The sequence below is a fragment of the Barbus barbus genome (genome assembly GCF_936440315.1).
Source record: "Barbus barbus genome assembly, chromosome: 44".
NCBI lineage: Eukaryota > Metazoa > Chordata > Actinopteri > Cypriniformes > Cyprinidae > Barbus > Barbus barbus.
In genome coordinates this window covers 20,619,582-20,644,646 of record NC_136722.1, presented here as the reverse complement: position 1 = coordinate 20,644,646, position 25,065 = coordinate 20,619,582, and the positions used below count along the sequence as shown (strand labels likewise).

At 38.0% G+C, this 25,065-nt stretch overlaps 1 pseudogene across 1 annotated transcript in view; it reads right to left on the bottom strand.

Annotated features, from left to right (window-relative positions):
- Positions 1-25,065, bottom strand: part of LOC306863673 — a 43,870-nt pseudogene that overhangs the window by 12,979 nt on the left and 5,826 nt on the right. Inside the window, exons 3-7 of the transcript in view lie at positions 11,527-11,672; positions 6,816-6,998; positions 6,104-6,297; positions 5,575-5,868; positions 4,238-4,370 (exon numbers count right to left, since the gene is read on the bottom strand). The product of the transcript in view is annotated as an uncharacterized misc_RNA (transcript). The remainder of the gene's footprint in view (positions 1-4,237; positions 4,371-5,574; positions 5,869-6,103; positions 6,298-6,815; positions 6,999-11,526; positions 11,673-25,065) is intronic.

Sequence of the window (25,065 nt, the reverse complement as noted above, 5' to 3'; positions counted from 1 at the left end):
TTTCCTATACAAAAAAAAAAAGATGTACAACGACAAATTATTCTGAACAATATAATAACATTTTATATTGTTTTTACATAAAAGTATTACGCAGCAATGCATGTATATGTATTAATTTTATCATAAAAAAATGTAATACTTTTATTCAGCAAAGATGCATTAAATTGGTCAAAAGTGACAATAAAGGCAATTATAATGTTACAAAAGATTCCTCTTTCAAATAAATGCTGTTTCTATTTTTCCTCAAAGAATCCTGAAAAATGTATTGTGGTTTCCAGAAATATATTAAGCAGCAAAAGGATCATGTGACACTGAAGAATGGAGTAATGATGCTGAAAATTCAGCTTTGCATCACAGGAATAAATTACATTTTATAATATATTCAAATATAAGCAGCTATTTTAAGTTGTAATAATATTTTATAATATTAATAAAAAATGCCTTGGTGTTTAGTGGAAAGGAGAGTGTTAATGGTTTGAAGTTTACAGCTAAGGACAGCTGAAGGGAAGTACAGTGGTCTCTGGATCAAGGCTGCTGGGTTATGCATCACGGTCAGGAGGAAGTTCAAATGAGGACAGTGGCTTTGGTGAGGCAGGGCGGTCACTGGTTGTTAGGTGGTCAAGTTTAGTCTGTAAGGAGTCATACAAAGGGAAAAGCCATCAGGGTTTTCCTCCTCTTACTAATCTCCGAACTGGGACTGGGGCTAGCACTTAAGGAACGCAATCATATTCACATGAGTTATCGTCATTCTCACACCTGTTAGTCGTGTTCACATATTGTGCTGCTATCCAAGGTGCTGAACAGTGTGCAATGTAAGCATAGTAGGCATGACTACACAATACGCCATCACCTCCAAACACACACACACACACATGCTGGGTTTCCATGTATTATGGGGAAATTCCATGAGTGTAAAGGTTTTTATACTGTACAAACACTGTATTTTCTATCCACTTACACTAACCCTAAACCTACCCATCACACAAAACATTGTTATTTTAGATTTTCAAAAAAGATTATTCTGTGTGATTTATAAGCTTGTTTCCTCATGGAGACCAAAAATGTCCTCACAAGGTCAACATTTTACTGGTATTACGATATTGTGAGGACATTTGGTCCCCATAATGTAGGAAATACCAGGACCACACACACAAAATCACACAAGACTCTACAAACTGTGCCTCCATTAAGCTTTAAATATACCTTGATTTGTGAGATAAACTAAAAACGACTAAAATATAAAATATTACTAGGGTTTACTTGACTCCAATGAAACATTTTAATATGAATCTGTTGTCTTCTCCTAAGTGTAATCTCTGTTCCCAAGGAGTTTTAGGCACGTTTTTGCTTTTTTTTTTTTTGGGAGTGCCCCTCTCTCTCACCTTTTTGGACTCCGCTCTCACAGGACCTATCATATTTGTTGGGTACTGAGATATGTTTGACTCCGCGCCATTTTTTCATGAATTGATAAAACAGTTGAATGACTTTTGGGATTTCACCTTGTCCATCCAACAAAGATCTTTACTGTTAGCTTCTCTCACAGCAGCAAAGAAATTGCTGGTCAGCCGTTGGAATCCTCCTCACACAATGGACAGATGAACCTGGACTGTGTATTTGTTGGACATTATCTCAGTGTCCACTCTCTACTTCTCGTATACATGGATCTAACGGGAAAACTGTTCATTCATGGCATTCAGCTTTTAATGTTATGTCTTCTTTTCTAAAATCTTTGTAAAAATTATTATTATTAATGAATGTGGTTATTATTATTATTTATTTTATTTATTTAGTTATTTTTTAAGTCTACCAAGGGGTGGGGTAGGTTTTAAATTTGTACAGCTGCTTTTTTTGTGCTACTGTTCCACCACAAAATAAAACTCAATAAACAGTTGTTAACAAAAAAATAAAATATAAAATATTACTAAAGAAGGGCTCATACCACTCAAGTGCATTGTAGTATGATGACAAATATTATAAATTTTAGGGCTATCAGTTTAATAGAATTTAGTATGTTTGATTACAAATAAATATAGAAAAATAATGTAATATCAAAAATTACATTAAAAATACTATTCTACAAAATGTAAAACAAATACAAAATTATTAATATTAATATAAAAATGTAACAGATTGCAACAAAATTAAAGTTTTCTGTTTAAAATTTTTAACTTTAAAAAAGTTTTAAAACTTAATTAAGACAAGACAATGAAGAATAATGAGGCATAAGGCAACACCCAAAAATGTCAATTTATTGAATTCTAGAACCACTTTTTAAAGTCTGTCAATTAATTACTTATCTGCTACAACAATGTCTTTGAATTATATTAATTTTAGGCTTTTCTCAGCGAATATTGATATGCTATGCCATTACACTCAGTTATTTTATTTAATAAATAAGCATGTATTTATTTAAGATTAATCTGTAATCAATTGACAGCCCTAGTGTATTTTTTCCCAAAAGACATGTTTTATGCCAACTGTCTATGATGATGGCTGTTGGAAGAAATATAGCGTTTCCTGATGAAGTTGGTTCAAGAATAGCCACCCCTCTGCCATCTGAAATGATCAGGGCTCTCGCCCCATCCATCACCTGTCGGCTGAACACTCAGATAAGAGCCAATCAATCTCCTCTCCCACACACCTGTCTGTCTCTCTAATCACATCTCGTTCCATAGGTCTCTCTCTCCGTCTCTCTGATAAAGAGCAGCTATGATATGAGAGCCTAACCCTCAGCCGAGCCGGATAAACTGTCAGCACTCATACATACACCCAGGTTTCATTCTGCAAAGAACAAAACCCCAGCGCCGTCACATTGGGTCTCGTTTACTAATAGCTGTGCAAGTAATCAAAATGCAATATAGACTAGTATCTGTGAAAATTAAGCTACAAAAATACCATTTAAATATAAATCCTGCATGTTCTGTGTGTCTCTGTGTGCATGAATGGCAGTTTTGTTTACTACACACATACTGAAGCGCACGTGACATTCACTGAGTTTTCATCCTCTGTGGTCTCATTAACACCCAAACATAATCTCTAGAACTGCTCAGAGAGTTACTTCATGAGCATTTACCGCTTCTTTTGAGAAAACCTATCGTCATATCATATTCAAACAGAAACTTAAAGATTTTCACAGCAACCTGTCAAAATAAAATGTTGGCTTAACTTGAAGAAACTGTGACAGAAATATATAACTTAATGTAATGATACTACTATTAATAAAATTATAAGTAAAACATTATTTTACAAGGAATATTTACCAGACAAATGTAAATACACAACAGTATTTCTTAAATTAAAATATAAAAAATTATATATATACAGTATATTATATGTTCATTTGAAATATATGAGTCAGGCAATAAATAATTTAAAGAGTCAGAATTTCAAATGTGTGGTTTCAGATTGACATTTTTGTGAACTAATCTATGAACCATTTTTGTATTTAATTATTCGCGCATGTTCGAAAATCTGGTCTAGCATGGATTGATCTCACTTAAAAGTGTCTTTAAAGAAAACAGATTGACTTAAAAGCCGAAGCCTTTCATTAAAGAGAAAGATACGAATGAAGACGTATAATTGGAGGGAGGATGGAGATAATGGGATACAGCCACGGAAGAGCAGAGATTCCAGCAACTAAATAAAGATTTCAGCCATGATTGCTGATCTCCGCCCAATATCTCAGCGCAACCACAGCACACCATATGCCCGCCTGTCAGCTCCAGGACAGGAAGTGAGATTGAACAGGCTAAAAGTGTAGTCGCACCAGACTTTGTGTTCAATTCAGTTCCATTCATGTACATAAAAAAAAAAAGAGAACACCTGTCTTTCCCTGCACACTAAAGCTCAACATTAGTGAAATCAGAGCTGCAAACTCAATTTGAGCAATAGTTGTTGGACACTCCTGCAATGACACACACATAAACATATGCACCTAAATGAATATCTAGGCTTCAATATTTCCCAAATGAGGTGTAAAAGCAGCCGTCCTGGTAATTAATGTCAGCTGTGTGGGTAATGGAGCAGCTTGTATTTTTCTCTAATCATATTCGAGTGCTCTCCACCCATAAACACATTTATTTAGGGGCAAACGTGTTGAGTGTCACACTAAGTGAGGAAAACCATTATGCTGTCCAGGTGCTAAGCATCAGTCAACGGAACAAAACTAAACTAAAGTATGTGAGCCGCCACCGTGATTCATTATGACAACACATATTCAATCAAGACATCCACTTACCTTGATTAGCAGGGAATGTTTTTAGCTGCATGCCGTCGACCAGTTGGTTGATGGAAAGCTTTGGCCAGTGAAGGTACAGCTGGCAACCCTGGATCAAAGACACTTTAACTTCATGGTCCTGTGCCAGGATGTCCTACAAATAACAATAGAGGATATTGTCTTATAGATGGAACCATTTTAGGACACCAAGGAAAGGATGCACAATATATCTGAACCATATTGGTTTTGGCCGGTAGCAAAGTTTTTTTTAATTAATTTTTTTAGTTTGGGATAATAACCAGTAATTCAGAATTGAATTGTGCATACTCGTTTCCTCTGCTTTTTTTAGATGATTTTTTAGATGATCGTTGTAGCAACTAATACTCAGAGTGAATCCTAATATTAACAACTTTGAATGAATGAATGAATGAATGAATGAATGATGCATTTATATAACGCTTTGTGTATTGCTGTACATTGCTGTACACCCAAAGCGCTTTACAATCATGTGCGGGGGGGGGGGGGTATTGTTAATAAAAAAAAACATTTATATTCAATATTAATAATTTAGATTATCTTTGTTATCATCTAATGCTCATAGTTAAACCCAATAATAATTTATTGATAATAAAGTATTAATATTAAGATATATAATGTTAAATATTAATACATTATATTCTCAATAAATATATTAATATATATTAATATTAAATATTATTATTATTATGTTGTCATCTAATTCTCAGATTTAATCCTAATATAAATAGTGTGTTAATAATTTATTAATATTATGATTAGATAATTATAATATTGAATATGTTAATAAAATAATATATATATAAATATTAAATAGTATATTAAATAGTCCTAATAACAACAATAATGTACTGATAACTAATTATTAATATTAAGATTAAATTATTATCATATTAAATACTAATAAACTATATTGTTAATAAATGGTACATATTAATATTATTAATTTACATTGTCATCCAATGCTCAAAGTTAATCTTAATATTGATCATTAGTAAATTACTAATATTAAGATTAGATTATTATAGTAATATGATATATTAACATTAAACAAATCATCCCTGTAAAATGTAATATTTTTTATACTGTGCAGTGTAATGTTGTGATGCCTCAATTCACTTGTAGCACTTAAAATAACTAATTTTAGTGTTTTATTTTCCATTTATTTGGACAAAATATTACAGAATTTTATTACTGGTCATTTATCATTTATCAGCTATAACATGAAAATAATTACAGGCCAGAATATAAAATATCAGTGTGTCTCTAGTCTGCAGAGTAAATTTCACTTTTGTGTTACATGAAGCATCGCGTTGTTGCACCTTTTTTAGCTTCTCGTAGCTAAAAAAGTGGTCCCCTTTCTTCCCGGAGGTGCATGATGAGCTCATGGGATCATGAACGGCACCTTTCACTGCCCGAAACCCATCCGGTGGCTCATCCTCCCTCACCACCCTCGACGGTGGGGCAGCGCTGGGGTATACGGAGATCCCGCCGGTGGAGCGGTCGGTTGCAATGCAATTGTGTCCAAATACCGCTGCCACCTGGCGTGGAAATCCGTCGCTCCCCTCCCGGGCCTGTAGGTACTCGTCGGCCCTGACCGGCAGTGCTTTTGTGGCCTGTGGTTAAGCTGCTTCCGCCCTGCACGCTATGGCGTTGTTGCAGGTTCATCAGGCCAAGGCATTGAAGGACCTGCACGAGGGTGGGCACAACCCAGAAGAGATTTGTACCACTACTGACCTCGCGTTATGAGCGACGAAGGTCACTGTGCGGTCTCTGGGCCGTCCGATGTCCACTATTGTGGTCCAGGAACGCTATCTCTGGCTGTGTCCGGCCGACATGAGGGAGTCTGACAAGATGCGGTTCTTGAATGCCCCTGTGTCCCAGACCGGCCTTTTCGGCGACGCAGCTGCTGCTTCCACCCAGCCGCCGACAGCAGCGCCTCAGAGGGTGGCCCCCTGCCGCCGCCGCCGCCCCCGCTCCCGTGCAGCAAACGCAGCAGCCTCCAGCAAAGGCAGCCGTCCCGCCCATCCAGGCCCCCGCCAAACCTGGTGGCAAGCGAAAGAGCAAGAGGCCCTGAGACGGGCGACCCGGAGATGGAGGAGGATGCTCTTTGGGAGATGGTGAACGAACCACTCCCTCCCCCGGAGGAGGGCCATGTGGAGAATCTTTTGTTTCTTTTTTCCCCGCCACTGGCCTCACGGTCAGTACCCAAAATCTCGACAAAAGAGCAGTTTCCTCTATCTCTGAGTCCCCGGAGGGAATGGGGAGTTGTGGACGAGCCAGTCTTGATTCACACTCACCCTCCTCTCTCGCCAGTGAGCAGCTGTGGGCGGTTCAAGAGTGCGGTCAATCGTACTACTCACGCACCCTTTGCCAGAACGCAGGTTGGTGTTGCACACACGCTGACCCTGCTTCGGACCAGCAAGGAGACGCCCGAGCAGGGTCCCTGCATTACCCCTCACTGCCCCACCGCGGGTACGTCGGTGGTTCCGCTGGTGCCACTTGTACGGTTTCTGGGAGCCTGGCTAGAGCTTCCCAGTCCGTCTCGTTGGCTGCGTCAGACCATCAGACTCGGCTATGCGATTCAGTTTGCCCCGCGTCCTCCCAAGCTCAGGGGTGTCCACTTCACTCCAGTGAAGGCGGTAGATGCTCCTGTCTTGCGTGAAGAAATCGCAGTCCTCCTGGCGAAGGATGTGATAGAGCCGGTCCCTCCAGCCGATATGAGGACGGGGTTCTACAGCCCCTGCTTCATTGTACCCAAGAAAGACGGTGGGTTGAGACCAATCTTGGATCTGCGCGTCTTGAACCGGGCCCTTCACAAGCTGTCAGACGTGGCGGAGCGTTTGATGCCAGGCCCTCACTCGATGAATCCGTGAGAACCGGTAGAGAGCTGGGTTCCATATGTGAGACCTAATTGGATCCCATATGTGTGAAGTCCACAGTATAGCCTTAGAGCCCGTGTTTCCCCGGAAGATGTTCTGTCATTGTCCAAGAGGCTACAATCACCTCTAATCTTCCATATGCACCTAAACGGTTGTTCATATGCGTAAGTGCTTCTAAACCTCTTTCGGGAAGGGTGGGCTTCAAGTGGAACGGGTACGTTTACCAGTGTTATCCAGTCTTACTCGGTGGGTATTGCCATAGCAACACTAACTGGTCTTCTGTGGTAAGCCCTGACCTGCGCCAAAAAATAGGGGCACATGAGGCTTCCACAGGACACTGGAAGGGGCTGTATCCATGGCCCTTTGGTAGGGATCCCAATTCGTCGGTCACCAACGTGACTTTAGAAAACCCTCCACTCAACAGTTACGGTTCAGCTGTTTCAGGTCAAAATGCTTGACCCCATTATGCAGGTGGGCAAGAGACTGACTTTTAAATCTTATAGCTGTTTCTGTTATGTAGAGAAAAAATGCACATGCAGAATAAGATTCTACACATTACAAAGATTTAAAAAGTAAAGCAATACTAGGGATAAACTCACTGGAACCCATCACATCGTAAGTAAGAGCATATGTATAAATGAATGCATGCTGATGGGTTCTAAAAGACTGAGATAATTAAATTGCCTAGAGTTGCTAGCAGTGATAATAATAAAAATTGCTAGATAATAATAAAAAAAAAACACATATATAAAAAAAATTAGAAAGGCTGCATTGGCAGGCAACAGAAAAATTATGTTTAATATAAAGTACTATTACTTTAAATAAAACTGAAATAAAAATAAATAGAAATATTGAGCAAAACTCAAAACTAATAAAAACGACAAAACCACCTAAATTACTGAAACTTTAAAAAAAAAAAAAAACTGAAAATATAATTTTTGAAAAAGTAATTTTAAATATTACTATAGACACTTTAATAGTATATACTGTAAATAATGCTGAAAAAACTGAAATACGGGACCAATTTTATGCTTTTTTTATGTACTTGTGACTTTATACTGTATATATAACTTTTTGGAGCTTGGCAGTATTCAAAAGTGAGATCAAGACAGTCAGCAAAAATACAGATTTTAAGAAGGAAAAAAGTGAAAAGTTAATAATGACAAATTTATATACATAATTCTTTTAAGGAATTTTCACACACATTATGAAATGAGCTGTATATCTTTCAGTCATATTGTAACAATTTAAACTTATCTTACTTTAAGTCCTATTGTTACCAAAGGATTCTTTTTTGGGGGGTAATCTTGTTTTAAACAGTTTACAAACCATTAATTCAATAAAGCATGTGCCAAACATAAGTCTCTCAGGGATTCAATGCATGTATTAATAAACATATAATCTTCAAACAAACATTGTTCAATCCTACAGCACAAAGAACAGCATATTGGAAGGTAAATAAGTAAATTGAGTCCAAAAGGCAAACTCTGTTATGAATCCATGAGTCCTATAAAGGCACGGATATCCAAATACCATCCATCAGAGTCCACAACAAAGAAGCAGTCCAAAAAAAAGCAATAAGCCCAGCAAAAAAGAAGTGGTAAAAGGGACAAAAAAAAAACTTGATCAGTCTCACCCACGTTATCTTCTCAGGGATTACTGGATCCCACCTGCGATGCTCCAGGAAAAAGGGAAAAATCCATGAACGATCCAAGACCGAGAAAGCGTTCTTATTCACTGAAAAATAGGCCTCAACCCCCCAATTCAAGTACTCCTCTGGTCAATGGCCCGATATATGATAAATCCATGGCACTGGCACTAATGAGAGCAAGGCATTTCCCAGCACCTTTATTTGCCAGCCTCTCAAAGCATGCCCTAGTCCAACCATGTGCCATTACCTAAAACAAAATGTCCACCAGCTCCTACTTCCTTAAATAGTGGCCTTTTTCAATGAGTCCTCATATTCCAACTCAAAACATAACATTTACAATTACCATAACAAAAATATAAACAAACAATTATCACCGCATTATTAGCAATGTTTGAAATAAACACAGTTTCTCTGTTTTGTGGCCGTGTCACGATATCTATATCTTCAGACAAATAAAGCACCTTGACACAAACATCTGAATGAGATGAAAAATGCTCTCTGAAAGCAAACCCTCTTTACACTAGTAAAAACACTCCACAACATCTCTCACTCCTCACATGCAAACTCTCTTTGAGTCTGGCGCAGATGCCTATCAACAGCAAATCACAGTGTTTATGCTCTGTAATCATCTGCAGCTAAAACTTGCGTCAATAACAAAGCCCTTCCCCATCCATCTGTGACATACAACACACCACAGCCATTACTGCCCTTCTAGATGAATCAATAAAGAAATCTTCATCTCCAACACACCAGACGTTTGCAAAACAGTAACCATTGGTGTGGAGACACGGATTCATACTTTCATCAAATTGTCTTTCCTTTATGTTTTTGCTTAGTGGCCCTGAAAGAATACGTGGCTGTTATTGAGCACAGATTAGCAGACGAATGAACACGTCGATAGAAAATCACGCATGCCAGGTTGGGCTCTCAACCTTTTAGAAATGCATCCAAACACTTGACAATATTCACAGGCGAGACTGAAAGATGATGCCAATGAAAGACGTGTTCGATTTGTCTTGATAGATTGCGTTGCATTGAGCCAAATGTTTGCAAGGCTCTGGATCAGAAAAAGACAATGAAGTAATACTGTTTATGAAGACTACACTGTATATAAGCACTATTATGTTCTCATTTGTGGATGAACTGTTCTGAAGCTGATAAACCTGCTGAACTAGAAATAGTAAGCTTTTAAAGAAGCATGATTCAGTTGTGGAGTGTTTTTATGGATGATTTCCATCTTCCATCGTGCGAAAACACAAATGGTGGATGAAAAATGATAGATGAAATTATCTTTCAAATCCCTGACACATAACATTACAGAACACACTCTTAAAGCATTAGTTCAGCTACTCTTATGTTATATACCAATACTTATGGGGAACACTTTACAATATATCATAAGCAATAACTACTACACAAAGCTCTTGTATTGCTTGTGAAAACTCTGAATATAGTGCATGAGTCATATGAACTACTTTTATTATAAATTAATGATGCTGCTTTGTCCTTCAACTCCATCAAACTGAAAATAATGGCTAGAATGTTATTTTAAAAAAATACTTCATGCACTTCTACAGTACATAACAAATGCAGTCATATGGGTTTTGAATTTTCATTTTAAAGTGAACTATCATTTTGAAAAAATAAAAAAAACCCAAAATGAAAACTTTTAGAAAATGTACTCACCTCTGATTATCCGAGATGTGTTGCTTCATCAAACAGATTTGAAGAAATGTAGCATTTGCTCACCAATGGATCCTCTGCAGTGAATGGGTGCCGTCAGAGTCCAAATCCACAAGTAGTCCATCAATTACTGTCTTCCGAGTTTGTAAAAAAAATAAATCCATCATAAAGGCATTTTAACTTTAAAATGCATTTGGGGGAAGTCGTGGCCTAATGGTTAGAGAGTCGGACTCGTAATCGAAAGGTTGCGGGTTCGAGTCCCCGGCCGGCAGGGATTGTAGGTGGGGTGAGTGAATGTCCAGCGCTCTCTCCACCCTCAATACCACGACTGAGGTGCCCTTGAGCAAGGCACCGAACCCCCAATTGCTCCCCGGGCGCCGCAGCATGGCTGCCCACTGCTCCGGGTGTGTGTGTGTGTGTGTGTGTGTGTGTGTGTGTGTGTGTGTGTGTGTGTGTGTGTGTGTGTGTGTGTGTGTGTGCGTGCGCATTTGTTCACTACTCACTGCTGTGTGTGTGCACTTGGATGGGTTAAACGCAGAGCACCAATTTCGAGTATGGGTCACCATACTTGACAATACGTCAAAATTAATTAAAATGTTATAGTTTCTGCAATATTATGAATAGAGGCACCCATTCACTGCAGAATCCATTGGTGAGCAAGTGGTATAATGCTAGATTTCTCCAAATCTGTTCTGATGAAGAAACAAATTCATCTACATCTTTGATGGCATAAATTTTCAGCAAATGTGCATTTTTGGGTGAACTATTCATTTAAGAGCGTATATGCTCTATTCCTTTAAACCCCGGTTTAAGCCTAGTCCTAGACTAAAATGTAAGTCTGAGCTGTTTCAACTGAAATAAACTTGCACTAACTGATCTTAAAATATATCAGTGCCTTTGTTTTGTCTCAAGATGCACCCCAGTAAGTAATTTTTATAATAATTACTTTAATGTCGTAATTGAACTATGGCTAATCCTGGTTTAGTCTAAAACCTGTCTGTGAAACCGGGCCTATGAGTGTGACTGTGTGTGTGTGTGTGTGCGCCTATATATCTCACTGATCTGTCCTCGTTCCCAGGTCTCAACGGTGGTGACGGTACTAATCTGTTTCAGCTCCTGCAAGCCCAGCTGCGAGGTCAGACTGTGGACTCCCTTCAATAGTTTATAAATGACCTGGTGCTCTGACTGGGATCTCTCTATAGGGCTGCAAAATACACAAAGAATCACAAATTCATTTTTCAGGAGCAAAACAGCAAACAGAGTCTAAACAGCAAACTCTATTCAGTGGGTGCCCACACCTATGTTGGGGAAGCTACTCGTTATTTATAGCATTAACTACCCTTTGATAAAGTATCTAACTGCTTTCAAGCTACAGGAATAGTTCAGCCAAAAGTGAAAAGTCTGTCATCATTTACTCACCCTTGTGTCGTTTCAAACATGTTGAGCACAAAAGAAGATATTCTGAAGAATGTTGGTAACCAAACAGTTGACGGTAGCCATTGACTTCAATAGTATTGAAAAAAATACTATGGAAGTCAATGGCTACCATCAACTGTTTGGTTAGCCACATTCTTTAAAATATCTTTAAAAAATTATGAGAGCATTTTCATTTTTTGTTGAACTGTATACCTATATAATGCATTTTAAACTTATTTTGGCAACTAGAGCAGTACTTATGTGTCCAGAAATAATGTACTTTTATTTTATATAAAATAATAAATTAAAATAGAATACATTCTTTAACATACGTAAAAAAGTAAAAAATTTAACAAATAAATAAATAAAACATTTAAATATACATCTATACACAACGTTGTTCAATGTATTAGAACTATTGAGATAAATGGTCTAAAAGTAAAATAGAAAAATAGAAAATTAAATTACAATTAAAAAAAAATAAACTTATATATAAATACAATAGTCCAGATTAATTAGTTCACTAGTTAGTAGACCATAATGACACTGATGCTTGATTTGTCTCCTGATAGGGTTGGGGAGTAGTTAACTAGCAGCAGCTACTAGTGACCATACAGGAATCTGGCGACCTGCAGCTATTTAATCACAACTTCAGAGTCCATTAAAGACATTCTTTAAAAGACTCTAGGATAAACTGGCTCGAAATCTAGTCTCATCTGCATTAAAGTAAGTGTGTGTCCTAGACAAACCCCCTGCAACCCAAACAAAAAACTCTTAATGTTTTTGCACCCTCACTGTCCTACAGGCACCATCTCAGATAATGAAACCTGAACACTTGCTATTAAGAAACCCCTCTGCAGCGTGTTATGTTTAAAGCTAATTCTTAAGGGAAAACGAGTGTCTTAAAATGTGATGATGATGGTATTAGTGTGGTGTCGAGTTCCATGGGCATCTTAGAGATAAAATCTCAAGAGCAAAAGCCGGGGAGGAGTTTAGCCATCAAGAGCACACTGCTGCCAGCGTGAGTGAGTAATCACAATGCCGATAGACTGTGTGCACATGAGTTTGCTTATGCTGGATGAAGGTCATATCCATCAATCAATCCTTTGTGGGTGTTTGCTTGTGCTTGTGGGTTCGGTAAATCAGTGTCAGTCTCAACACAGCCAGCTTTATGCAGGCAAAAAAGAATAAAAGCTCTTGAACAATTCTTGTTTTTGTTAGATTTCTTATCCTAATATAACATTTATGTGATTTTGTTCATAACAGCACATCCAAAAATAAAAAATTTCACATCAATTGCAATACATGTCAAATTTTCTCAAGGTAAAAGAAATCTCTCAACTAATGCTGTAAAATATAGCCAACAAAAGAGTCGGCTGGTACTACGTTACTATAATTTTGAAGGTTAAAATGGACTGATTTGTATACAAACGCTTAAATTACACTCAATGAAGATTTTATTATAATAACGATTTTAATCTCTAGAGTTAATTTCTCTTAGCTGACTAACAAGTTGTACTCTTCCTTTTAAGTTACCTTCGGATGTTTATTCATGTTTTTTCATGCTGAAAATGGTATTAAAGCAGAGAAGACAACCAGTTCACAGCGGCAAAACAGTATTTATTGTTTGAATACTGTAATAAAATGGACACAGTTGGAAATCTGAGACTTTGTTTCATATAATGAATGAATGAATGATGCATTTTATATAGCGCTTTATTGTGTATTGCTGTACACCCAAAGCGCTTTACAATCATGTGGGGGGGGGTCTCTCCTCAACCACCACCAGTAACATATATAAAATAACAAAAAGTAAAAAAGTTACAAAGCACAAAGCTTATTGCAATTTATTGGATGGGAGATGCGCAACAGTGTTCCATGCATTAACTGAAAATAGCAATTTATGAATTGATATAATTCTGTAAAAATGAGAATCAATTAAAATTGGGAAATCGATATTTGTACCCAGCCCTAATTCCAGGTATTTCATATTTTTTCTAGTGAATTTTTTCAAACAAAAGTTTTGTTGGGAATATAATTTTGTTTTGTAAAAATTTAGGTGTTTTTTTCTGTTTGCAGTATCACTTTTGTAAAATTCTTTTAGCTAACAAAAATAACATTATCCAGAAGGTGGAAACATTTTTGTTGGGCCAATGACAGCAATAACATCAGTGAATATTAGTAATGGATTTGAGTAATTCTGTAATATGCTATCATGTTAATATTATCAAAATTTTAGTGCTGCCAAATGATCAATCGCGATTAATCGCATCCAAAATAAAGGTTTTTGTTTACATAATATATGTGTGTGTACTGTGTATATTTATTATGCACACACACATGCATGTACAGTATCTCACAGTGAGTACACCCCTCACATTTTTGTAAATATTTTATTATATCTTTTCATGTGACAACACTGAAGAAATCACACTTTGCTACAATGTAAAGTAGTGAGTGTACAGCTTGTATAACAGTGTACATTTGCTGTCCCCTCAAAATAACTCAACACACAGCCATTAATGTCTAAACGGCTGGCCACAAAAGTGAGTACACCCCTAAGTGAAAATGTCCAAATTGGGCCCAATTAGCCATTTTCTCTCCCCGGTGTCATGTGACTCGTTAGTGTTACAAGGTCTCAGGTGTGAATGGGGAGCAGGTGTGTTAAATTTGGTGTTATTGCTCTCTCTCTCTCATACTGGTCACTGGAAGTTCAACATGGCACCTCATGGCAAAGAACTCTCTGAAGATCTGAAAAAAATAATTGTTGCTCTACATAAAGATGGCGTAGGCTATAAGAAGATTGCCAAGACCCTGAAACTGAACTGCAGCACGGTGGCCAAGACCATACAGCAGTTTAACAGGACAGGTTCCACTCAGAACAGGCCTTGCCATGGTTGACCAAAGAAGTTGAGTGCACGTGCTCAGCGTCATATCCAGAGGTTGTGTTTGGGAAATAGACGTATGAGTGCTTCCTGCATTGCTACATAGGTTGAAGGGGTGGGGGGTTCAGCCTGTCAGTGCTCAGACCATACGCCGCACACTGCATTAAATTGGTCTGCATGGCTGTCGTCCCAGAAGTGAAGTGACATTCAGCCAAGTATGGTGACTCATACTCGGAATTCGTGCTCTGCATTTAACCCATCCAACGTGCACACACACAGCAGTGAACACACACACACCGTGAACATACACCCGGAGCAGTGGGCAGCCATTTTATGCTGCAGCGCCCGGGGAGCAGTTGGGGGTTCGGTGCCTTGCTCAAGGGCACCTCAGTCGTGGTATTGAGGGTTGAGAGAGCGCAGGACATTCACTCCCCCCACCTACAATTCCTGCCGGCCGGAGACTCGAACCCACAACCTTCGGATTACAAGTCCGACTCTCTAACCATTAGGCCACGACTTCCCCTAATTCTCCCCTAATTCTCGACATTAGGCCACGACTTCCCCTAAGCCTCTTCTAAAGATTATGCACAAGAAAGCCCGCAAACAGTTTGCTGAAGACAAGCAGACTAAGGACATGGATTACTAGAACCATGTCCTGTGGTCTGATGAGACCAAGATAAACTTATTTGGTTCAGATGGTATCAATCGTGTGTGGCGGCAACCAGGTGAGGATTGTGTCTTGCCTACAGTCAAGCATGGTGGTGGGAGTGTCATGGTCTGGGGCTGCATGAGTGCTGGCGGCACTGGGAAGCTACAGTTCATTGAGGGAACCATGAATGCCAACATGTACTGTGATATACTGAAGCAGAGCATGATACGCAGGGCCGTATTCCAACATGATAACGACCCCAAACACACCTCCAAGACGACCACTGCCTTGCTAAAGAAGCTGAGGTAAAGGTGATGGACTGGCCAAGCATGTCTCCAGACCTAAACCCTATTGAGCATCTGTGGGGCATCTTCAAACGGAAGGTGGAGGAGCGCAAGGTCTCTAACATCCACCAGCTCCGTGATGTTGTCATGGAGGAGTGGAAGAGGACTCCAGTGGCAACCTGTGAAGCTCTGGTGAACTCCATGCCCAAGAGGGTTAAGGCAGTGCTGGAATATAATGGTGGCCACACAAAATATTGACACTTTGAGCCCAATTTGAACATTCTCACTTAGGGGTGTACTCACTTTTGTGGCCAGCGGTAAATAAGCAATGGCTAAGTGTAGCTCTTATATCCATCCTATTAGAATTACTAAAGTTATATTGTCATATTTCTGAAAGTCTGTTTACCTTTATATAGAAATACTTGCTGAAATTACTATACAAACATATTCATTAGAGTTCAAACGGTGCTGAACAACAGAAATGACTCACCAAAGAGTCTCCAAACATTTCAGATGCTTTATACACCTACATTTTCCATCTTTGATACACTCCAGACTACAAATCAATAAACTCAAATGCATTCAAAACACTACACAGATGGCAGAGCTTAGTCCTAATAGCGTTAGCAGAGATGTACAAGCATGAGTTTACAATTTACAGGAACGTCTCGCACACAGTTTGGCAGTCTTAATTTCAGGGTTCACAAAACATCCTCTGTGCACCAAGTTTGTAATTCCCCGTCCTCCTGCCAAAGCGCTACGTGGATAAAAAGAAACACATTATGCCGTTAAGATAATGGGACACCATCTTTTACACGGTGGGTCATTTCTGGGGTGAGAGCAACTGCCTTTTAAAAGATACAATTAGCAGTAACATCATCTATCTATGGATGGGAATGAGGCAAGGTTGAACATTTAAGGTCATTATGAGTCATGATGGGAACTTCAGATTCTCATGGTTTCTACAGAATATTCATATTCAAAAGATGTCACCTAATTAGTTTTTATTTAACAAGAATTACAAAGACATGTCTATGAACTCCTCCAAAAAATGAGCAGACTGCTTTAATGTTCAATAGTACTTTACTTAGAAAAGTATTCTTTTTTAAAAGAAAACAAGCCAAATTAGAGAGCACCAATTAGAGCTTCAAAAAACTGACAAAACTGGTTTGATATCAATTTTTTTATAAATTTGTCTTTTTAAGTCAAAAGAGAACTCAGAATTAGAGATATAAACTCGTAATTCTGAGAAGAAAAGTCGCAATTAACTTTATTTTTCATTCTGTGGCGGAAACAAGAAACGGAATTGTGAGATATAAACTCAGAATTCTGAAAAAAAAGTCCGAAATTGTAAGATAGTTTCCTTATCTTAAATTAGAAATAAAAATAAGCTAAAAAATCTGACATTTTTCGGATTTACATACAGCATCCATAATAATCCATTAAAATACAGCTGATAATAAAATGACATATCATATAATTAAAAGCCATGTGACAGGGGTGGGAATTTTTTTTTGACCACTAGCAACTGAGATTTTTTTATGCCATTTTTATTTTTCCAGTTCAAATATACAGAATAATTCACTTTAGGCATCAAACCAAAGCCATAAGCCTTGTAAGTCAAATCAGATCTCTCTTTGATTGTGAGTCTGAGAAAACTGAAGCCCAACCAATCAGATATGAACCTTGCCAGTTTTTCTTTCATATCTTCTTTATATTAGTTCAACAAAAGTGCATTATTACTAAACAACACCATTTCAAATTAAAGGCCAAACTGAACCCGAAAACCATTTTTGTGTCGAACTTTTGGTGACTTCGAAACAGAAGATGACTAGGAAATGATCTCTGGCTTAATTCTAGGATTCTCGCTGACATTTCCATATACTTCCATAAATTATGAATTCTCTGTAGATAATAATAATTGCAAGCTTTCATCCCCCCATAAGATTCTAATTAACTGGAAGGAACTTATCGCCAGCTGAATGGGGGAAACAAAACTGAATTATAACTTTTTTTGTGAAAATATCTGCTGATTGCGGTACACACAGAGCCTGTGGTGCAGAATAAAAACAGAAGAAGTGGAGGAGAGAGAGGGACAGAAAAAAGCAGGAAAGAGTTAAGAAAGTGAAGAAAACTATTGAATTTCTAGAAAAAAGTCCCATTCTACAAAATAAGTGCCATTTGCACGCGTAAAAAAGGAGATCTAAACAACCAATAGTTGATGCTTTTACAACATTAATAAAGTCAATTACATCACAATTACAGTAATTTTCTTTAATAATGCTAATGCATTTTTGCCCTCTGCAACAACAACCTCAACAAAACAAAGAGAAAACCAGTGTCACAAGTAACAATCCCAGAGCAAAGACGCTCTCAGTTCACCTCCCATGAGGAGGGTTAAGGACCGTTCTCCATGTTTGTGCTGCTCAGTTTGTGAGACAATTACAGAGAGTCAGAGAGGTTTCAGCGGCCAGCCGCTTTCTCTGAGCAGCTTTCACAGGCCTGTCGGACAGCGAGAGGCTGTGTCTTTCAACAAATAACTGTAATGGTCCATATCTGCGGAGCAGGCCGCCTTTACAACACTATCTTATCAGCCACCAAATACTTTCCTGTGAACTATCTCCAGAGAATGCGCCAGGAAAATTGCCACTAAACCGAGAGAAGCCACTGACATAAATCACAGAGAAAGAGGTACATCGATAAGGGCTATCTCAAAGTTAAAGCTACAAAGCTGTTTTGGGGTCAGAATGGCCAGCAAACTTAATTCAAATTCTAAGTGCCACTTTCCTTTGAAGATAAAAGGGAAACCTTCTCCGGGTAATCAATTCAATCTGAACGCACAAATCTCATTGCTGATAACCTCCACTGTCTTTCCTTAAATTATCTGCAGCACTTTTCTTGAGCTCAGGCAAAATAGGAGGGGAAAAAGTCAAGTTAGCATTTAGAAACAAAATGATTTCGCTGTTCTTTTCATCCCTTTTATCCCACCAAGAAAGTCGGAATAGACAAGGTCTGTAAAATCCAACAATGATACGACCGTTACCATAGCTGCTTTATCAGAAACGTCCAATGCCGCATCCATCATGCACTGCAGTCTTACAGTCTAATATCTTCTCCACTGATAAAGACCAGAAAGATTTCCACCCAACCTCAGGCCATCCCAGATGTAGATGAGTTTGTTTCTTCATCAAAGCAGACTTGGAGAATTTTGCATCACTTGCTCACCACTGGATCCTCTGCAGTGAATGGGTGCCGTCAGAATGAGAGTCCAAACGGCTGATAAAAACATCATAATAATCCAGAAGTAATCCAGATGACTCCAGTCCATCAATTACTGTCTTTTGAAATGAAAGCTGCATTTGTAATACTGTAAATCCATAAAGACGTTTTAACTTCAAACAAGCTAATCTCATCTGAATCAGGAGAGAAATATGCCCAGATCAAACACTGTTTAAAAGCAAAAGCAGTTCTAAACAAATATCAGCAGATTTTGATGTCAGAGGACAACAGGGGATATACTTTTTCACTGGACGAAGCGTTATTATAGATTATGGACAGGTATTTTGACCAGAAGCAAAGCAGAAGTTTTCAATAAAAATGAGGGATTTGCTTCTTTTAAATGCGCATATTTTTGCTTCACAAGACATTAATTGATGGAATGGAGTCATGTAGGTTACTTGTGGATTATTGTGATGTTTTTATCAACTGTTTGAACGCTCATTCTGACGGCACCCATTCACTGCAGAGGATCCATTGGTGAGCAAGTGATGTAATGCTACATTTCTACAAAAATCTGCTTTGATGAAGAACTCATCTACATCTTGGAAGATCTCAGGGTGAGTAAATTTGCAGCAAACATTCTTTTTTGGATGAACTATTCCTTGAAGAGAGAAGATATTTTTTATAGATTATAGATTTTTTTTCAAAATATCAACATCAACAACAACAACAAAAAAGACACTGTAAATAATTAAATAATTATTTGTTTGGTCGAACTATCACTTTAACCTAGAACTGATTCACTAGCAGATATACCCTTACTGGTTGTCATATTGTAGTTCAACCAAAAATAAAAATTCTGTCATCAATTACTCACCCTCATGTCGTTCCAAACCCGTAAGACCTTCGTTCATCTTCAGAACACAAATAAAGATATTTTTGATGAAATGTCACATGGACTATTTTAACAATGTCCTTACTATCTCTCTGGGACTTGAATGTGGTAGTTGTGTTGCTGTCTATGCAGGGTCAGAAAGCTTGTGGATTACATCAAAAATATCTTAAATTGTGTTCCGAAGATGAACGAAGGTCTTACGGGTTTGGAACGACATGAAGGTGAGTAATTAATGACAGAATTTTTATTTTTGAGTGAACTATCCCTTTAAATAGCCTGTTGGGGATACTGCTAGTGAACAAAATAGGAGGACCATTAAGTTTGAGAGAATTAAACAAGCACAGTTGTTTATACAATTTAGCTGGATCGCTGCGATTTTGCTTAATTGAAATCCACCAACCATAGCTTGGCTGCCATGGATGTGTGAGAGAGAAAGAAGAGATCTGTTTCCTCACGTGTAGCAGCTGTCAGAAGTCTCAGTTTTGCAGCTGGGTCTGAGGTTCTCCTGCTAACAGCCAAAGAGTCCCGATTCCTGACAAAACAGAGCTCAAGCACAAATTATAACTGTCAGAACTGTTAAATAAGACTCCTCAGCCAACACGTGTGTATGTCATCAAAACTGGGAACGTTTTTTTGGACCAAAACACCACTCTGTGAAAACAAAACCCTTTCACACGCCTAGCGGGAGATTCTGCTAAATGGAAAAACTTAAATCTTTGTGTAAGAAAAACAAAACAAAACATTTTCTGACTTGATACAGCAACTCAACCCTGTAGGGATCAATCATTCTTCTAAATTTCTGCTATAAAACCGTATTATAAAGCAAAGACACTGATATAAGTGTGTAGATTTCTGCTTTGCTTTTGTTTAGGCCAATCGCTCACCAAAAATTTCACAAGTAAAATTTTATTATTTAAAGGTTGCTCTTTCATAGCTCGTAAACTTTCACTTGCTGCTAAAAAAATTGAATAAAATATATAAATAAGAATAGCAATAATTGTTTGTCAGGTAAACAAAAACATTAGTCACGGGTAGCATCTATATTAATTGGTTTGATTCAAGTCCTGCATAATTTTAGTGTTTATATATATATATATATATATATACACACACTATTATTGCATTTATTAATATTTTGAAGTCTTTGAATTTTCTATTTTCAGTTTATTCATTTTTTCATTTTAGACTAAGTTTTAATCATTTCGTTAGGTGCTTATTGTTGTTTTTATTAGTTTTATTTTCTTTTATTTCTATACAACATTCATATTTAATACCGTTTTAGTCATTTTAGTAAATCTGATAACATATTTTAGATCAAATATAAAACATCTGACCTTTAATTGCAGACTTTGGTGTATCAGGCTCAAATATGAAAACAGTTGGAATATGTCGTTGACATCTTTTATGAAACCATTGAGAAAACAAGAGCGATTTCTCAGTAGAAAAATCTTAGAAACAAAAGACTTGAGTAAAAGTCTCCATTTGCTCTCCATTTAATCTGACTGATGTTTCAAAGAAACAATAGATTAAATAGAGCTTTTTTTGTATTTTTTCTTTTCAACAAGCTGCACTGTTGACATGAAAACAACAGTCAAGCCAGTAATAACCAAGAAACAAACACTCAGAATACCTGGTTTAGATTAAACCTAGTTAAGTCAATGAGCTCATTTATTCAGCTTTGGGACAAATAAATCATTTAGGTGTTTGTGTTTTCTGTTCTCAAGCCTGACAACAAGAGAGTCTGGTCCAAAACACCAAGCCTTGATTGACCTGCCCAGAAGTGGACTTTCCCTTCTTCCCAATCCCATTCAACCTCTCCAATGATGATGATGAAGTTTCCACTGCAGCTGTTGTTATATTCAGAGTTGCTCTGGTAAGAAACCTCACTCCTCCAGTAAAGAGATTTACCAGTGCACTTATCCCCTGACTCCATCACTCAGAACCGTCAGCGATACCATTTGTGAACAGCACCTGATTTTTGTCATATTTCCAGGAAAAAAATCCAGTCTGGTTCATTTCTCTCTGGCTCTCCTTTCCCACAGTGAAGAGTAATGAAATCCTGGGTGTTTCTAGTTTCTTAGGCCTGGTTTCACAGACAGGGCTTAGACTAAATGACCAGGATTAGGCCATAGTTCAATTAGGACATTTACGTAATTTGTATAAATGTGGCAAAGGTAAAGGCATTGATATATTTTAAGATCAGTCAGAGCAAATTTCTTTCAGTTGAAACAGCTCAGACTTAGATGTTTGTCTGGGATTAGGTTTAAGCCTTGTCTGTGAAACCGGGGGTTAATGTCCCAAAATATTAAATATCTGATCATAAATGTCTTCTGAAAGAACTAACTGATCCACAGCAATGGATCGTGATCTTCAAACTCCCAAAGTGAGAAGAAATTATTTTCTGGCACAGGTAGAAAAACAATTCACTAACAGACTACAGGGTCTGGACTTTTAACAAAGCATCTACCATGTTGCAAAAATCAGTTTAAAGGTGCAGTATGTAATATTGACGGGTAGCAGGTGAAGTGGTTACTGTGGTCTAAATTCAAAATATTGGAGAGAGTTGTTTCTCCTGGCTCCTTTTTTCAGACTCGATGCTCACGTGGGTTGCCAGATTGAGGAAATGTAACTGGAACGAGCGGTCACGAGCCTTACACACTGTAAGTTAATGAGCTGATTTATCCACGTTTTAATATGCCTATGAGTCACAGAGCTTTTTAGATGGATGCCGAGACTTTTTAGGTCAGGTAAAATCTGCGATCTCTCACCCATTTCATTTGCTTGCGTCGATGGTTGCAATACGCTGCGTTTTCCACCATCCGGCAACCCAGAGTGTCGAAAAACTATTGGGAAGACTGACAGTGGGAGGAATCACACAGACGAAAACAAAAACAGACATTCCGACATGGAACACACTGGAATAACTGGCATTGTTTTTCGGAGTATGTGACAAATATGTGAACTTAGCGTGTTTCCTAAATTTTTGCAAACATATGGCATTTTTATGTTTTAGTACAGTCCAAAAAGAATTCATATAGCACCTCTATGCTCAAAAAACATGCTTTTTCCAAGACGACACACCAGAAACCATTGGACTGAAATAATGCCTGTTGATTTAATACAACAAAATATCTGTGAAAGTCCACTGAGCACTAAGGCACTGACCTTTAAATGGACATGTATTATATACACCACAAATGAGAAAGTAATCCTTATTTTAAAAGAATTTATTAAGAAAAAAGTGAATTCAAGTATCACCACTGAGTGAGAAGTAGTAAATATACAAAAGGTACAAAATTTAGGATTTTTTTCCATCTTCATTTGGCCTCCTCGCACTCTCAACAGCCCTCATCAGCTGTTACCATGACAACATCTTAAACAGCAAATACATCAGTGGTTTAGAGCTATAGGCTGATAGGGAACCCGGCCAATCATAAGCCCCAGAGCTTTCCAAATGATCTAAACTTTAAGAAAACACCATAAAACTAAACATTTCACGTGATATACACATCTGAACTGTACTGGATGATAATCACACCCATTGGCTGAATATATAGATGGTGACAGATGTTAAATTATGGTTTTGAAATGATTTTATTGTTTATTTAGTACTGACCTGAATAAGATATTTCACATAAAAGATGTTGACAGTTAAACTGCCTGCTGTTCTTCAGAAAAATCCTTCAGGTGCCACAAATTCTTTGGTTTTACAGCATTTTTGTGTATTTGAACCCTTCCCAACATTGACTGTATAGTTTTGAGATTCATATTTCCACACTGAGGACAACTGAGGGACTCATTTGCAACTATTACAGAAAGTTCAAACGCTCACTGATGCTCCAGAAGGAAAAACCATGCATTAAGAGACAGGGCGTGAAAACTTTTTGAATTTGAAGATCAAGGTCAATATAACTTAATTTGTCTTCTGGAAAACATGTAAGTATCTTCTGTACCTTCTGAAGGGCAGTACTAAAAGAAAAAATATTATATTTTTATATGATATTATCAAAAGTTCTCTTAATGCATGGTTTTTCCTTCTGGAGCATCAGTGAGCGGACTATTTTGAAGATGTATTTCATACTTTTCTGAGCCTTGAGAGTGTATTCCCTTGTGAGATTAGTTCACGCCATTCGTAGAGCGAGATTCATTCGGTAGCGCGGCTCGGGCAATTGATCTGCGCCGCGCGAGTTCTGTAACATTGCGCTGTTTTGTCCCACTTTCAGTGCATTTGGCTTCCCATATGTACGGCTAAACACCGGTTCTCTCGCTCTCAGTTATGTTGTTTCTACTGGCTGTTTATTGCTGTAGATATGCAATGCATAGAATTATACGCGATGCCCTCTTCTGGAGACAGGAATATGCAGCTCATTTGCATTTAAAGGGATACAAACTTCAAAACAGCTTAGACACACCCCAAAAATGACATTTTCCAGCTGTTATAATAAATCATCTGTTGGGTATTTTGGGCTGAAACTTCACAGATACATTCTGGGGACACCCAAGACCAATATTACATCTTGTAAAAAGGGGCAAAATAGGTGTCCTTTAATTTAATTGTTTTTTAATTCTTAATTTTAATTCGTAATACATTACTGTTATAGTAGTATATTAGTGTATATATATATAAATAGGCTATATATATATATATATATATATATATATATGCGCAAGTCTGTATACATACTGTATATATGTATGTGTGTGCCTCATATTTGCCCTGATTATAGTATATAAAACTTTTCTGGGTCAAAATGTGTTTCTCTGTCCAGCACACATCCCCAGGAAACACAGGAGGATTGTGGGAAAGGGTGAAGTCTTGAGGAGGGGTCAGAGCCCTGAAACACAGAGCAAAATAAATACATGAACTATAAAAAAAATACAGTCAGAAAGTGCACACAAAGCAGGTTGTGCTGGCCGGCTTCCTTCATTAAATAAGCTGAACGTCTTCCGCTGGTTCTCCCCCCATCACTGCCCTGCTCTGACTGTTACAATGGCCTCCTGGACGTGGAGCTACATGGGCTAAGCCAGCGCGGGAGGAAGCCAAGCACTTCCTGACTCCAGAGCTGGCAGAGAGACAAGCTCTCACGGGAAAAGTGTGCAAGAGCAGGAAATGTGTGTTTGTGTGTGTGTGTGTGTGTGTGTGTGTGTGTGTGTGTGTGTGTGTGTGTGTATTGCCAGCACAGTTGGTCCAGCTCCCCATGAGACCTGGATGGGGAAAACTGGCTTTATGACAAGAGCAGATGTAAAGA